The sequence below is a fragment of the Amblyomma mixtum genome, chromosome 10 (genome assembly GCF_055824585.1).
Source record: "Amblyomma mixtum isolate Tamu chromosome 10, ASM5582458v1, whole genome shotgun sequence".
Classification (NCBI taxonomy): Eukaryota; Metazoa; Arthropoda; class Arachnida; order Ixodida; family Ixodidae; genus Amblyomma; species Amblyomma mixtum.
In genome coordinates this window covers 28,422,642-28,434,833 of record NC_143021.1, presented here as the reverse complement: position 1 = coordinate 28,434,833, position 12,192 = coordinate 28,422,642, and the positions used below count along the sequence as shown (strand labels likewise).

The following is a 12,192-nucleotide window of genomic DNA, read 5'->3' as shown; positions in this document are numbered from 1 at the left end:
ATTTCGCGGGTTGTGCACTATTCGTCTCGAGCCACACTGGGATTCGACTTACGGCCACAGAGAGCGACGGACGCGTTTGCGAGCGCGCTCCTGCCAAACCGGGCTGTTATCTCTCGCTTGCAGCGACTGCTATCTGGGACACTGCTATTTGAGTCCGTCACCGCCCCCGCCGTCCGGCCTACTGCCGGCGGCCACCGCTGCAAAGGCTTACACCGTCCAAGTTTTTCGGTTTTCTTCTGGCATGGCCTCGCCGGACTACACCGAACTCACAAGCGACGTTCCAGAGGAAATGGACCTGCAAGCACCAGGAAACTCGGCCGCCCCATCAACGCCGGAGACCCGAACGGGCAATGCGGCCGCCGTTGGCATGCGTCAAAGGATGCTGCTCCTGCAGTGCACCAACCCCTTCGCTCCACTCGCGAATCTCGAGGACCGTAACGGCACTCAAGGCAAGTGCGAAAACTCTTTTCATGAAGCTCGCTTCATTTCTACCACGCCAAACGGACAGAAACGAGCGCGAGGCTCGTTCCTGTTGACGGCAGACCGGCAGTACACTACTCGCAATATGTTCAAGGAATGTCCACAGGCGACAGGCAGAAGTCAAATGCAGTCTACTCCCGTTAGTTCTCAGGGCGAAGCGGGCCTCTGGAAAGACGTTACTTATAAACGGAAAACTAATACCTGTACTAAAGAGATGGCGACGCCGATTGACAGGGCCCCACGCAAATACCAGAACACCATCATTCTTCGTCCTAAGCAACCGTGCCGAATCATGGATGAGCATTTCTTTACGCTTAGACACTCATAGCGCGCCATACTGCGGCTCATCTCAGTCTCTCCGAGGAAGGTGCGTTACCGAAGTTTTCGGTCCGCTACTTAAGCCAGAGCAACCAACTCGCTGTTTACGCGCTGGAACCTGAGGTGCGAAATGCACTTCTCGCTATACAATCCCTGAAAATCAATGGAAAGGACATGCTGTTTCAAGCGAAACCGCTGGTCATAATCAAATCAGCGGAATCATTAGAAACGCTGGTGATATGACTCCTGAGGAACTAATCACCTATTTGCATTGCCGCAAGTGCAAAATCCTGCAAGCGTGCCCACTTGGGGACAAAGGCACTGCCATGATAACTTAAGGTAGCAGCCTACCTTACAAAGTCGTACTGAGGTCATTTACGGTCCGTGTTTTTCCGTACCGTCCGCGAGTTGCGGTTTGTGATATATGTTGTGATATATGGACATTGCAAGGAGCAATTCACCAACGTGGGAACAGCAAGATTCTCCACCTGCGGTTTGCGGCAACACGAAGAGGGTATGCCATGCCCCAACGCAGAACCGAAATGCCGGAACTGCGGTGGTTCTCATTTGGCCATGGCCAAAAATTGTCCAAAAGAGAGACTAGTTAACAAACAAATTGCGCAAAAGCAAAAGAATAAACCGGCTAGCAGACAACAACGAAAGGAACAGCAGGCACAGGGACGTCAGCACATCCAACTCGAGAACGGAAAGGAAGAAAACTCGTCCAAACCGGTAGCCAAGGCAACACGGCGCAGTTTCTGCATCGGCTTAAAGGTAGCCCTCGCACACTCTGAAAGCAGCCTAAACACCTACACACAAGTTGCTAAACAGGCGAACGGACTGATAACAGCTAGTCATGAACATGTCTTATCAGTTTCAAGTTCGCCTCGTGCGCTCGCCAAGCATTCTCCTTCTGAAGGACCGGCAAAGTCGTCTCGATAGGAAGTAGCTAAGCCCCGCTGGCAGCCCCGCGATAATACGCATCTTCCCGCTCCAATGACACCCCAAGATTTCGAGCGGCATCTTCAACAACGAATCACACAATTACAGCAGCCCATCCTTCAAAGAGTCCTAGAACTTATTAGTCGGACCGTAGAAACAAGCGTCCACACCATCATGGAGCGTCTTGTTTTCGGGCACGTTCCCTTTTGGCACTACTCTTCCGACAATCGCGGCAGCACCCGCTCTACCTACTCCTCGGGCAGCACCAAACTTCACTGCCTCTAACGCTCCGCAGCCTCACCGTGGCTAGTTCTTCAGGAACACTGCCGTGGGCAACCGTCCTACAGTAGAATTGTCGTTCGCTTCGCAGCAGGAGGGCGGACATGACCGCCCGGTTCCTCAGCAAGCAAGACAATAATAGTCCATTACTTATCACCCTTCAGTAGGCCAACGGTCCAGTGCTGCGAATAATGGGCTATGACGGATACGCCCCGTCTGAAGATCTCGCTGCAACCGCAAAAACAGCACTGTACGTGGGGAGGACCGCAGTACACGTGCAGCTAGACACGCAACTGTGGTGCAACGCGTCCTTAAGCGTCGTTGGTTGTCGGGTACAAGTCTCACCACAGCGCGCAGTCCTCACCTTCTCTATTTATTTGTCACGTTATAGTGACGGGAGTCCAGCGGTCAGGAAGACACCAACAAGTCTTGTAAACGAAGCTCTTTATTTGGGCTGACTTGCGCCCGCAAAATAACTGAATCACTCGGCGGCGGCGTAAGCAACAAACGTGCTCGTCAGTCGTCGAACTACGAATACCCGCTGCTAGCGGCATCGTTCAATTTAAAGCCGGCAAGGAAACTTCGAGATAACAGGTCGAGATCATCTAGAGTAATCTGGAAACATGTAGATGCAGCTGTTCATGGCTGTGAACAATCGAGATTAGACCGGTCGCTTCTCGCGTCATGAACAAAAATGATAACACCCCTTTTCTGCGGCTTTGCGCGAACTAACGGACGCTACAATGATACGCGGCAATATCATTCCCGAATATACGAGGAATAAGGCTAATCACGCACATGTTGACCTCAGCTTCATCTCCCATTTTAAAAGGCTTTAGCCGCAAAATATTAGTCTTATGCGGGGACTTCAACGCTAAGCATATTTCATGGGGATACAACACATGCAGCCGGCGAGGCAGACGAGTCATGCAAAAGCCTCGGAGTACGGGCTGATGCTTCTCAACATGCCCCAAGCACACACTCGACTGGGATAGACATGTCGCCAAGCAAACACGTCACCTGATCTTACCTGGAGTACCCGTCCACAACTGCTTCGATGGGAAGCGTTACACGACTGCTTGGGAAGTGACCATTTCCGATACATATACGTTTTCGCACAGGCCACGTCAACACGAAGATGACGCCAGATGCCACTACGAGGCTAAGCCTTATCACACAATGGGATAAATACCGTGAGGTACTGGGGCAGCAGCCTCCACCCAGGCACATTAAGCAGCTGGTATTATAGCTATGCGAAGCCAAGCGGAGAGCCACCAAGCGCCTTCGGGTTTCTTCTGACCACCGCTTGCATGATCGGCTTTTGCTTACCTTATGGAATAGAAGGCGTCGAATTCTCAGACAATACAGGCAGTCTGGCCGTGCTGCGTACCACAAAAAAAAGTTACGTAACATACAACGCTCCATAGAAAATTATACTAATAGGCTCGCATCAGACCGCTAGATGGAACTTTGTGACTCCATCAACGGGCAAACTCACACGTCTGAAGTCTGGGCCATCCTGCGTTCCCTCCTCGGCCAGCGTAAGACTACCGGTGGGTCGGCGCGCGTTGCCCTCCGAGAAGGAATAAGCGCCAAGGAACTCGCCGAACAGGCCGCTCAAGTGTTCTTCCCGCATGCGACATGCCCCTCAGACGCCACGTAAGAGATGGATGAGCCTTCCGAAGACAGCGATCCCCTCAACAAGTCTTTCACCATACCCGAGCTGGCACATGCCTGCAGCCTACGAATACACGTAGTACTCCGGGAGCCGATCAAGTGTGTGCGGCCAATTTACGTAATTTACCCCCCGAGTACAAGCAAGCTCTCTTAGAAGAGTTTAACCGAGTCTGGGATGCCGGGGTATTGCCCTTCCCTTGGAAGTTCTCGGTGGTCAAAACCCATCCCGAAGGCTGGCAAGCCACCATATACCTTATCCAACCTGCGTCTTATCTCCGTATCGTCTTGCGTCTGTAAAGTAATAGACAGCATGGTCAACACACGATTAATGTGGTACCTTGAAGATCACGACCTTTTGGCCCCCACACAGTATGGATTTCGCCCTGGACTATCTACACAAGATTTACTGCTCCGCCTCAGAGAGGACGTTCTCGACCCTAACTCAGCGCAACCGCGGGCTATTGTTGAGTGAACATGCGCAAGGCCTTTGACGTTGTCCCCCACACCACCATCATGACAGAAGCTCGTGACCTCGGACTGAGAGGAAAAATATACATCTTCATGGCTGGTTTTCTACTGGGGTGTAGCTACCAGGTCCAACTTGGTCAGGACACGAGTTCTATCCGCCCCAACTTTGTAGGCGTCCCTCAGGGTTCTGTTATCTCCCCAACACTGTTTAATATAGCTATGCACCAGCTACCGAGGCGTCCTGCGGACGTACCGGGCTTGAAGCTTGCGGTTTATGCTGACGACGTCACCGTGTAGACACAGCAGGGGTCCATCGGCGAGCAGGAAGATGTCTTACAAACAGCACTTGACATCATTCAGGACTACGCCACGGAGGCTGGTTTACAGACTGCCCCAGATAAAACTGAGTTTGTCGTGATGCACGGTCCATGGCCTGACCACCATAACCAAACAGGAGGAGAAGCGGTCTTTTAAACTTTTCATCGGCAACCAGCCCATCGCACGAAAGCAGACTATGCGAATACTTGGCATGCACTTGGACGAAAACTGCACAGTGAACAGTTGGCTCCAATGCGTCACAAAGACTACAAAACCAATTTTGTACGTTTTACGAAGAATCAGTAACCGCACCCGCGGAGTACACGAACGCGAAATGCGGCAATTTCTCGAAGCTTTTATCGTCGCCCGCATCATGTACGGGCTGCCGTATCATCCTGTTAACCGTATGCAGTTGCTCGCGTTTGAGCGCTTACTTAACGAGGCCAGACGCATCGTAACAGGATTTCCGAGGTACTATCGCGCCGGAATGAAACGCGAACACGGGAACTCGTGGCCTGTGGCTAATTTTGGTACAGCGCGCGCCGTCTAGCAGCGTCCGCGATAAGCTGCTGACGTGTGCACTGGGTTGGCGGCTTCTTCCCCGGCCGCCCTGTGTGCAGCTTTTATGCCTAGAAGTGCAGCCTTCGCTCGACTTGCCGCGGTTTGGCAATCCCCGTCTAGCTCCAGCATGGCGCTAGCCGTGTTGCCTCGATACCGACACTCGCCAGTCCACGATCTGGGCGAGTGGGATGACGTTGCGGTTTTCTCTTTCTTTGATGACCGCGTTATCTCTCAGCGCGATCTCTCGGCCATTAGACTGCCGGATGACCTCTGTCGTGAACGTGCTAGTGACGGCCGCTTCGGCGTGATGTCTGTGTTTAATTTTTGCATCACATACATTTCAGTAAAACTTCATTAGTGCAATATTTGTGCAATTCACTTGCTTGTGCAATTTCAGTTGTGCTGTGAATAAAAGAGTGAATTAATTAATTAAGAGTCAATAAAAACTAAATTAAATTGGGAAACTTTTTTTTTACGGCACCTCAGTGGCTTTGGCAAGTGGTTTTTAATTCCAATGTCGCGGGCTCGATCCAGGTGGCGACGGTCGTATGTCAATTAAGACGAGATACAAAACCGCCCGTACGCTGTGCGATGTAAGCGCACTTTAAAGAAACCTAAGTGGTCTAAATTAAAATTAGCCCTCTACTACGGCATCCGTCATAGCCTCTGCGACATTTCAGAACGTTTAACTAAAATTGTCGCTTTTTTTTTTACGCATACACACAAGAAAGATCGACCTGAGCCTTCGACATCCTGCCGAAGCAGATATCGCTTGCACAATCATAACCGACCTCATTGGGCAGTCAAGCTTCATCATTGCACTGAGAAGTAACGCGGTAGTTAGGAGGAGCAAAAACCACATCGTCATCCTGCTAGCCGGGACCGGAGTCATGACGTCGGATTCAAAGCGATGTGGCTGGGGCCATGCCGGTGCTAGACGGGGATTGCCAAACTCGGCAAGTCGAGCAAAGGCTGCATAGGGAAGAAGCCACCAACCCAGTGCACACGTCAGCAGTTTATCGCGGACGCTGCTAGACGGCGCGCGCTGTACCAAAATTAGCCACAGGCCACGCGTTCCCGTGTTCGCGTTTCATTCCGGCCCGATAGTACATACGCCTCGATGCGCTCAAGAGCTGCAGCAAGCTTAATGACCTCTCAGAGCTCCTCGACATACACACCCACACGCAGCGGACGAGGCTTCGTGGCACAAACGCCGGATGGCGCGCTATGGCTCCTCGGGCACGATGTCCGCACATTGCCCGCTTTGCCCAGCAAGACACCGCCATGGGAAATTACGTCACTCACTGAAGGGAAGCCACTTTCACTACATATGGATGCACATCAGCAAATGCGGCGCCGGGCTTATGCCAAGAGGCATGCTAAGGCTACGAGCTCACTCCCCTCAACTGAACGTGTTGTGTCGCTGCACTACCTGGAGACGGCAGCAGCCACACTTTCTACGCCACTGCGTGGTACCACCAGACAGCCGAGAGTCAGGGCGGATACCACCGTACATTGGCACAAGCGCCATTCAGTAGCCGAGCCGACCTAATGGCCATATCAGACTACTTGGAATCGGCTCTCGCAGTTTCTTCTGAAACTGACCCCATTCACTATCGTGTGTACACGGACTCTCAAGCTGGCTATCGGGCATGCGCCAACATTCTTTATACGGACCCTGTAGTGCAGAAGATAAGGCATAACGCACGCCTGCTTCGCAAACGTGGTCAGCACGTTACCATCCATTGGATCCCCGCGCACTGCGGTATCCCTGGAAACGAGAAGGCTCATAGACTAGCACGCGCTCATCTCTCTACCATGCTATCCAGAGTTTTCGATACTCTTCCTCCTTCCGACGCTACCCCACCTGAGGTTGCAGATCCGATCGCGGAGAAACTTGCGATGAAACTTCATCGCACCGCCTACCTCACGGCAGTGGACAACCCTCTCTCTATACCTGCACTTCCCCCGATGGTATTCACGCGACGAGAATCGGTCTTGCGGCAGTGGATCCAAACAGGCACCATTCTTACTCCTTTCTTGTTGAACCGCTTTCATCCGGGTGGCACGACGCCACCTGTATCTGGTTCCTGCTCCAGGTGAACCTGCCGTGCTGATCTGAACCACCTGCTCTGGGAATGTCCGCTGTACACACCATCTCGTCTTCGAGCCCTGGCCACCGTTAAGCAGGGACCATGGCCGTCTTCTGTCTGGACCTGGGCCTGCCCCGATACCTTGTCTCGAGATCCTGCCATCGAGCTCTGGCGGCACTCCTCATGTTCATCCAGGACTCAGAGGCGCCGCTGATCGGCGATCGGCTCCACAGTGCTCACGAGAGGCACGCAGCCTCCACTTAGCTGCCTCCAGGAGGTTGTAATAAAACGGAGGCAGCCTTACCCATTCTCCTTTACAATACCCCTTCCCCTTCCACCATAGCGCCTTCGGCGCATTCTAATGTGGAATAAACGTAGTTTCAATCAGTCAATCGGACCACACCGTCTTTCCGAGGGCAGTAGCACCAAAAGCAAAGGCTAGGACTGTGTCCGATATGGCAAAAAAAAAACATGAGCACACACGTCGCTGTCAAGGCTGCAGCCAGTCAACAAAACGTAATTTTGATGGGACAGCGCAGAATGACGGGACAGGACAAAGAGTACAGATGTGAGGAGTCAAAAAACACTGAAAATTTCGGGCAAGAACCGGTTGTTCTCGTTTTTTTTTTAATCAGAAGAAAATTAAAAGGAACCACAATTCCCGGGCGTTTTTTTTTTTCGTGACGCGACTTATTATTTGCCGTGAGTTTTCGCTATCAGACGGCAGTAATGGACCTCCCATCGGTCGAAACCAGTGGATGATCGTCATCGTCGTTTTCAAATGGCGCGCCTTTTTTTTTTACGCTTCGACACCTCTGAAGGTGAGTTCGACTATTGGCCACTACTTCACAGTAGCGTGAGTATCTCAAATTGCCGCTATGGCTCGACCAAGATCGTTCGTTTGGAACCATTTTAGCGTATGTGGCTCGCATGCTGCGAGCAAAAATCTGCAAGCGTTCTGCAAGTACTGCGACACGCCACATGGCTTCCCTAACGCCACAGCCTCGAAAAACATCTGCTGGTCTGCAAAAAATGCCCTCCGGAATTGAAGGAGCTCTATGATGTGGCATCCAAAATGAAACCGTCTGGGAGCTCGTCGGCGGCCTCATCAAGTGAGTACCAAACCTCTTTCGCTGAAACAATGCTCTAGCGTCTCCTCTTTTGTCCGCTGAATCACGCCTCAAATACAACGAAAAAATTAACGACGCCTTCGCCAGGGCTGTGTGTACAACGAACACGCCATTCACTTTATCGCAAAACGAGCTCACTCACGCTACACAAATATCATCATCCTATTCATAGTTTCCTCTATATTTTCTGTTTCAAAGGGAACTTGATCTAGCCTCCACCAGAAGGGTGATGCCTTCTGTACTACCATTTAGAGCTTCTTTCCGGATTTAATTTTTACTAGCTCTATAGTCATGTAATGATTCTTTTGCTCCCACTTGTTTTCTCCGCTATACCATCTCGGTCTCACAGACCTTCTTTCTGGCGTTAGTTATTGTCCTGTTGTTGCCTCCGTAGCTTGTCGTAAGCTTTTCTGTCTTATCCTCCATGGCTGTCCGTGTTTTCACTGTGCAAATACCTGAAGACTTTGGTTCTCCGTCTCTTCTCCCATTTTTTTTTGTCTTTCATCAAACCATATTTTGCTCTGATTCTTTCGCCCCAAAGATCAACCCGCCCATATCCCATTTGGCCGCTTGAGTTAATCTGCCTGCTGTTTATTAGTTAATCACCAGTATTTTGTACTACATCGAATTTTAAGCGCAGTACCGCATTCACAAAAGTCAGTTGGAAACCATTGCACCCTTACACAATACTCGTATTACTTCACATCCATTGCACCCCCATTGCGCTCTACGTTTCCTTTTGTCCGCGTTTTTCTTTCCTTTGGCCTGGATGTGTTCTTCATGGGTCTTTATATTTTATTTCTGCATCAGACCGCACCCCCATATATTTGTATTTCTCTACGGGTGGTATTCCACGCTCCTGTATAGAGGCTGTTCGAGTCCTGCTATAGTTAAATACCAAGATGCCCGATTTCAGAACACTGAATTCAAGTCCAATGTTTGCTGCTTCCTGTCCACAGTTATCTGAGAGGAGTTGTAACTCGCTTTGGCTATCTGGGCAATGAATGAAAACTCTATACGTCTGAGGACAGGAGCTGCCATCTGTGCTCAACTTCCGAAGATGGCTCACATCTCGCATCCTACCTCTTCCTTTGCGACCAAGTCCCATCCGTCATGCAGTTGCACAGGCTAAGTTTGAAGCTACAGTGTCGTTTTAATTACTGTATAACGAAGCCATATATGAATAATGCAAGCCAAAGTCAATTGTAGAGAAGTTTTTACAATGTAAAACAAAGTTGACTGGCACTGAACAAAGTCCTCTCGAATCCAAGTTCGTAACAAAGTTGATCGTTACACAACAATGTTCTTTTTCATATTGGTCCAGAACACTTTCTTTCACCGTGGTCCAAAACTAAGTACGGTATCTGTACAAACCACAGTCGCTAAAGCGACTGGGGGGCTCCCGCTGGAGTTGTGAAAGTTGAACTGCGCTGTTAGGGTCCAGGAAGGCACTGGCTTCTAAATTGCCAGCGTTGGGCTTCTTTCTGTGTTTCACCTCATCGTAATATTCTAGTTTAGCTGTCGCTTCTCTTCTAAGGTCGGCATTATCGCGGGCGTCTTATTGGTGAGATCTGCTGCTGTTGTCACTGGCTTCTGATCTGCTTCTATTTCACTACAGGCGCTGTCGTTAGCAAGTTGCTTCTTGGCACGTGTCCGATGTGGAACAGCTGGATTGGCTGACGTACGCTTCCTGACAAGAGCCGGTATTAGGGAAGAAAGTGCTCCCTCCTACGAAGGGCTTCTACTGGACTCTTTTCATAGCTGGTGTAGTCTGCTAGGAGAGGGTATTGTAAACTTTCAGTGATGCCTTGTTGCAGGGGGTAGTTGGCTTGACAACATTCTTGTGTGGCTAGTCTTCTCTTTCCGAGCAGCTGCTTTTGACACCGCATTTTAAAAATTTGGCTGGCAACCTCTCTGGTGAGAGAGGCTTGGTCGCATAAAATACCTTAATATAGTACTATTTCACGGAGCCGTTGTGACACTTGGCATACCATCGAAAGCAGTTGCGGCCCTGACTGCTTCGGTTCCACTGAAAACTTTCCTTCGTAACGGAGAACCCGTAAAATGTGTGTTGGCAAGTAATGCTATCCAGCGTGCGGAGGACGCATCTGGTTGTCATCAGCTCTTTTGAAAGGGCAGCTCGTGGTTGTATTAAGTACTCAGCCCATTGTAATTAGGCGGGTTGAGCCGCAATCGCCTAGGATTCTCGAGGAGTTCTTCTGGTGGCCTCATTTTCATCTTATGCAAGGAAGACAAACGAAAGCAAAACAAAAGCGATTACATTCAGGTCGAAAAACAAGCAGATACCTCCGCATCAAGATATTATTATTAACTCGCGATGCACCGATTTAGTAGAGAATTTCAAACGTCTGGGTATCACTTTTTCCGCAAACCTGTCATGGGATAATCACGCCAAGCATGCTGTAAGCAAAATAAATCAAATAACTGGCATAATAGGTCGTTTAAGATATATCCTCCCCACACGCATCAAACGTTTGCTTTATCATTCACTCTTTCAAATCACACTTGAACTACTGTCAGTTAGTGAGAGGGAACAGAAAATACACTAATATAGAACACATCCACCTGTTACACAAAAAGTGTCTCCGGCACACGTATAATGCTTCTTATACTGCTTCCACATCAGATCCTTTAAGAACTGTGGTGTAATTCAAGCTCACAATCTCTACAGATATCGCTTAAGTCATGTATATAAACAGGAAATCCACAGGAATATCAACAATATACGTAACCTATCCCAATTGCAGGAATGAACTTCAAGTTACACTACAAGACACTTCGGGGATTCGTCAGTACCGATGTCACGTTCAAATTACGGGAAACAGTGCCTTAAGAACACTATACCGACAATTTTAAATTAATATAATTCGGTCCATTTTCATCTCTTCTCGGCTTCAACTTCGAGTTCAACTCAGTTTATTTAGAATTGCTTTTACAGGAAATACAACACACTTTTTGGTTTGGTTTATTGGGGTTTAACGTCCCATAGCGGCTCAGGTGATGAGGGACGCCGTCGTGAAGGGCTCCGGAAATTTCGACCACCTGGAGTTCTTTAACGTGCACTGACATCGCACAGTACACGGGCCTCTAGAATTTCGCCTTCATGGAAATTCAGCCGCCGCGGTCGGGATCGAACCCGCGTCTTTCGGGTCAGCAGCCGAGCGCCGTAAGCACTGAGGCACCGCGGTGGGGCAAAACACTTTTTAGATCCAAAGCAAACAACTAGTTCGGGTCCAAGTACACAAAATACGTAAAAGGAAATTAAAAACCGACGGACTTTTACAAAATAGCTTCAGCATAGCACAAGATTATTAGCAAAGCAGTCTAAATAACACTACTTGATAACATTCGGCGAGAAAAAAAAGAACGACAATAGCCTTGGAAACATGACATGTCGAGAGAACTTTCGGACATCGAGTGCTAGTACAAACTATCGTGTTACATACAAAGTACATAATAACAGAAAACTATGAGAGAAAAAAAATTTCAGGTTAAATCAATTATTTCAGTTAAGAGCTTTTTAAACATGTCAGCAAAATTGTGTGAGTTTTTCATAGAATTGGGTATCGCTTTCCAGAGTTTTACCCCCGCAGACTGCACTAAACGCTCACCTTATGCATTGCGGATGGGAGGGAGCTTGAAATTACCGAAGGAGAGGTTTCTGGTGCACCGAAGCGGGGGTGAAGTATTGATGCATGAAAAGGAAAGTTGTATCTTAATATGAAGTGAACACATACAGAGATTTTTCATCGGTACAATAAATCAAATGGGAGAATAACTGACTTGCAGAATAACGGTTTGCTGTGCTCAAAACGTTTAGACTTGTTTATTATTCTTAATGCACGTTTTTGAAGGCGGATAATAGGATCTAAATACCTATGGTAAGTTCCGCCCCATGCTTCGAC

General features: G+C 49.2%; 1 protein-coding gene and 1 pseudogene across 3 annotated transcripts in view; one reads left to right on the top strand and one right to left on the bottom strand.

Annotated features, from left to right (window-relative positions):
• Positions 1-12,192, bottom strand: part of LOC149325461 (thiol S-methyltransferase TMT1B-like) — a 54,938-nt gene that overhangs the window by 32,215 nt on the left and 10,531 nt on the right. Inside the window, exon 2 of one of the 3 annotated variants that reach the window (XM_089563873.1) lies at positions 11,899-11,948. The exons of 1 other annotated variant lie outside the window; for it this stretch is intronic. The gene's annotated coding sequence lies outside the window, so the exon portion shown is untranslated. Of the gene's footprint in view, positions 1-3,348; positions 3,402-11,898; positions 11,949-12,192 lie in introns of all 3 variants that reach the window. One more of the 3 variants, XM_089563872.1, reaches the window with a different exon arrangement.
• LOC149325462 (uncharacterized) lies at positions 6,238-7,400 on the top strand (annotated as a pseudogene).